The sequence below is a fragment of the Microtus ochrogaster genome, chromosome 15 (genome assembly GCF_000317375.1).
Source record: "Microtus ochrogaster isolate Prairie Vole_2 chromosome 15, MicOch1.0, whole genome shotgun sequence".
In the NCBI taxonomy this organism is placed as follows: domain Eukaryota; kingdom Metazoa; phylum Chordata; class Mammalia; order Rodentia; family Cricetidae; genus Microtus; species Microtus ochrogaster.
In genome coordinates, this window is record NC_022017.1 from 29,007,344 (window position 1) to 29,012,514 (window position 5,171).

Consider the following 5,171-nt stretch of genomic DNA (forward strand, 5'->3'; position numbering starts at 1 on the left):
CCAAGAAGATGACTGACAGTTTCCCTAGTCTTTTTATTTTTTTAAGATTTTTTTAAATTTATGTGTTAGAGTATGTGTGTACATGTGGATATATGCATGTGTGTGCAGAGGCCCGAAAAGCATGTTAGGTCCTCTGGAGCTGAAGTTATACGCAGTTGTGAGCTGTCTGGTATGGGTTGCTGGGCTACAGCCCAGAGGCTATGATAAGAAAATACAAGCCAGGATGTCACATGGTGTTGCTTCATCCCTTGGTTTCCTCAACTATAAAAGGACGCTGATGTCCTCCCTCATTCAAATGTCCTTTGTCATTTGAAGGTAAGATGAGCATAAAACCTTGGCTCATATTCCAGGCCACTAAGTGGAGCAGGGACAAAGGTTCTCATCCTGTCTGTTGTGAACCAGGCTTAGGAGAGAGAAGAAGTGACTGTCTCTGCTTTGTAAATGAGACAAAGCTACCAGCATCAGAGAAAGCTCCCCATCCTGGAAAAAAAAATGACTCTTATTAGGTGCTCCAAGCAAGTTGGGGAGCCATCTGGGACTGGTTCAATTCTGAGGCCAGTCTGGGCTGCACGGTGAATCCCAGGCAGTCTTTAATCCTCCTAGCGATTGGGAGGCTGAGGCAGGAAGATCTTTGCCACTTCTAGATAGGCTGGGTCTTTGTAGTAAATTGTAGTAAATACCAGGACAGCCAGAGCTGCAGACACACACACACACACACACACACACACACACACACACACACACACACTGAGGTGGGGATGTGAAGAAGGGGCTGCAGTGACTGTTATATGTTCCGTTCCTGGGGGTCCTACTAGCACTGGACACCAGGACATGGGCTCCAGCTCTACCTGTGGCCTAGAGCAGACACAAGGTCCACAAGGAATTGACTATCCCAGGTACTCAGGGCCGAGCCCTTGCCCTGTACTATGCCAGGTTCCCTGAGAGGTCATCAGGGGCCACTAAGTAAGTTCCCCAGTCATTGGCTATGTTCACCAGGTGACAAGGCTTTTTTTTTTTTTTTTCCCTTACTATGCTAGAAGGAAAAGGCCATTTTGTAGGTAGGCATACTGAGACTCAGAGGCACAGTCAGCCCAAGGTCATTGAAAAGAGGCAAGGCCCAGGCACTGCACCTTTCCCTGAGTGGGTGGAACCTTCTTGAGCGGGGGTGGGGGTGGGGTGGGGAGGAACGGGACACGGGGGTGGCGGGACCGACCGACCTCCCCAGCAAGAGAAACCGTGGCCCCAGGTGGGGCTGGGCTGTTCACTAACCTCTGTGGACCTAGGCAGCCACGCCCATAAGCACTGGGTGTGCCCAGCCGGGGCGAGCCCTCAGTTTCCCTGTGGGCAGTAAGGGGAAACAGGAGGCTGGACTCCACGAGGCTGCTCCCCCCCCTCCCCGTAGAGTGCACAGGAGGAAGAAGGAAAGGAAGGTTATGTAAGGCGAGTCGAGGGCCGGGCAGGCGGGGACGTCCTCCTATGAATAGCCTGCTGTTCCCTGCGCGTGACTGCACGGCCCCCACGGCGCCCGCCGTGCTGGCCTCCGCGTCCGGGGACTGGGGAGGGAGGAGTGTGAGCCGGGATGCAGGGAGGGAGTAGGGGAGCTGGGACGCAGGAAAGAAGGAGAGGAGCCCGGGTGTCAGGAGTACCAACGCGATGGAGCTAAGGCCTCCGCTTTCCGGGGGCAGTTCGGTTCCTGCGGCCGGCTGGCGCTGACACCGTCTTCCGCCTTGACGATATTTATGTGGGCTCCGCGGCCCAGAACTGATTCTGCAGGTGCCGGGGCTGGTACATCCCTTCACTCTGAGAAAAGAGGAAGGGGCACAAGGCCACTGCATTACCTCTCCACTTCGCTGCTGGTCTAGGGAGGCGCCCCTAAAGCAGAGTCACAGTCACTGGGAGGCTTTGCAGGATCCAGGTTTCCACATCAGGGCCCCCCTGCTCTTAAGCATGGGTCACCTTGGCAGTAATTGAACCACTGTATCCCCAGGGTTTGATTCGAGTTTGCTTTATTTTCTGTCCCAGAGTCCCTATGTATTCCCTGGCTGGCCTCTAAACCCAGAGGGGTCGGTCTGCCTCTACCTCCCCAGTGCCAGGCCCCTCCCCAGGGTTTCTAAGGTTTGGAAACCAAGTGGGGTAAGTAGGAGGGGCAGGCAGGGACTGAGGCCTGCTTTGATCTCGAGCTGGGTGGAAAGTTGGGGCAGAGGGCATGTGACAGCCTCCCTGGAGGATAGATGGGGCCAAGCAGGAACAGCCAAACTTGACCTCGGGTGTCCTCATCCCCTTAATGCCTAATAGGAGATACAGCCAACCCCAGCCTCTATAAACTCCAAAACGTGGACTTTGCCCCCACCTTACGAGGTTTGGAGAGGACATAAGACATGGACAAAGTCCATTCTAGAAAGGGGCAGACTCAAGACCTGACTTAATTCCTTCATCCAGGCATTTGTTAGACACTGGGTTTGAAGGTCCCAGCCAGGCGGTGGGGGCGCACTCCTTTAATGCCAATACTAGGGAGGCAAAAGCAGGCAGATCTCTGGGAGTTAGGGGCCAGCCAGGGCTACACAGTGAAACTGCCTCGAAAACAAACAAACAAACAAACAAAAAACGATCCAACCATTAAAAATATATTGGTCCAGGGCTGGAGAGATGGCTCAGTGTTTAAGAGCACAAGCTGGTCTTCCAGAGGTCCTGCGTTCAATTCCCAGCAACCACATGGTGGCTCACAACCATCTGTAATAAGATCTGGTGCCCTCTTCTGACCTGCAGGGGTAGGTGCGGGCAGAACACTGTGTACATAATAAAACAATCAATCTTTAAAAACATATATTGGCCCACGAAGAGGAAAACAGCAACCTCAGTTATCATTATGAGATGGTCTGATGGTGCAGTAGACACGAGAAGCACTAGAAGGTTCCTAGGCAGAGACAGGTGGGGTCAATCCACACAGCCCGAACAGCTTGTAAGTTTGTTCAACTACTTAGAGGCCTGAGATAGCAATCACTTTAAAGGTCCGTGAACACTTGGGTGAGGCTAAGGCTTACAGGTTGCAGATTCAAGAGAGAGAAGGCTGCCCCAAGGAGAACCTTGGCCTGGTGAAGGGTTGAACTTTACTCTGAGCACAGTAGGGGGAAGAGAGGGAGAGTAAGAGATGAACCCCAGCCTCCCTCCTTCTCTCCCTCCCCAAGCTCCATCTTAGCTCTGCAAACGGTTCCTTCAAGAGCTACGGAACTAGACAGGAGGCCGGATCCCATCCTAGCTGACATGCTGTGCTTGGGCGTCTGGCTTGGAGCAGGCCACTTTGTCCACCTTGGGTCTCAGTGTCAGCTGAAAAATGACAATGCTACTCCCTACCTAGTCCCTCCTGGTGCTGGGAGTGCCAAGCAGAGTCTGGAGCAGAAGCTCTCTCTGACAGCCCACCAAGCCAAAGGCTTCCATTTGCTCTCCCGCCTGCCTCCCCCTCACTCCCCCCCCCCCGTCCCCCCACCAGCCCTCCTCTGAGAGGAAAGGAGTCTGTCCACCAAATAATGCTCCTTCCACCCATGCCCAGCAGACTTCCAGGATCACAAATGCTAAGCTGGCACTGTTTGCTTGTGTCTAGAGCCCCCCCCAATCTCTCAAACTGGGGTCTCAGGAATAAGCTCCCTGACCCCCATATTTTCACATGCAGACTGGGATCCGTGAGGAAACGTGACTGATGATCCTAGCTTCCAGGCACAAAAAGGGGTAGATTAGGAGCCCCTCTGCCCCTCCCCCTGCCATGTCCCCTCTGCTATTCCCAGCCTCTGCCAGGGACATCCTGTGCCCCTGTGATGTCGCTAAGCCCCGGGAGCCCAGGCTGTAGCTGACAGATGTATTTTTAAACAGGCCTTGGCCAGCTCCCCACCCTCACTCAGCTTACCCTACCTCACAGTCTCGGCTCTCCTTCCCACATCTTAAATTAGTCCTCATGCCTGAGAGGCATCCTTCAGGCTTCCTTCCGAGAGGCCATGGGGAACCCAGGCCAGTGCTAGTGTTTACGGTCAGAACAAAATCCAGCCTGCCCAGGTAAACAGGTCTGCTGAGAAGGCACTGCTTGCACCTCCAGGGGGACCCTAAAACCCAGAGAACACAGGGGGTCCAGGATCCACACCAAGGCTAGCAGTCATCAGGTAGACTCCCTATGCAACTGAAAGTCCTGGCTGAGTCTCAGAGCAGCCACTAAGGCTAGGTTTGATTTTCTTTTTGTCTTTTAAGGACCTTGCTGTGTAGACCAGGCTGGTCTCGAACTCACAGAGATCCACCTGCCTCTGCCTCCCCAGTGCTGGGATTAAAGGTGTGCGCCAACAGGTCTGACTGGAATTTCCAGTCTCCGGACAGTTCAGTTAGGAGTGGCAAGAGGGTGAGGTGTAGACTCTGGACCTAGACAGACCTCAGTTGGAATCCTGCCCATGGCATTTCTCAGCTGTACTGCTTAGAGCAGACTACTTCAGCTCTCTGTGCCTGTTTGCTTACTTGTACAATAGGGTTAACAATATGAAACTCCTGAGAACACTGGGAAAGATTGCTTGGGAACACACCTGAAAAGCACCGAGCGTAAAGCCTGCCATCTAGGGGAGTCCAGCCAGGACCAACATTGTCGTCCCTCTTATAAACGCTGCTGAGAGTCTTTAACAGTCCAGCTGTGACTCCAATGCGGTCCTTGTCCCCAGGGCTCATAAGTCTAGAGGTCCAGGGGTGGATGAAGGAGAGCATAGCTCTGACAGGGTCTCCAGGAGATGTCTGGGGCGGGGAAGTGTCCAAAGCTAGGCAGGAAGGATGGGATCCTCAACCTTTGCATATGCCTTAGGACTCCCTTCTGGCAAACAGCTCAGAACTCTTAGAGAACTGCAAAGCCCAATGTCTGCTTAGGGTCCCCAAAACTTTGGCAGCCTTTTTATGTTCTGCTAACAGCTGTCTCCCTTTCATCTCCCCTGAGGACATATTGTCCCTTGCACCAAAATAGCGTGAGCTGGACAGGCAGGCATATATGTTTCCTACCAGGTGGGTAGAAACCAAAGGAGAAGACTCCTCTAGGCCCCTTCCCTGTCTCCACGCTGCAGGGTCAGCAGAAGGCCCCAGAGCTAGGGTTTAAGTTCAACTCACTGTGTGAGCTCAGCTAAGCCACTAATCTTTCAGATCCTGTTCTTTCTTCA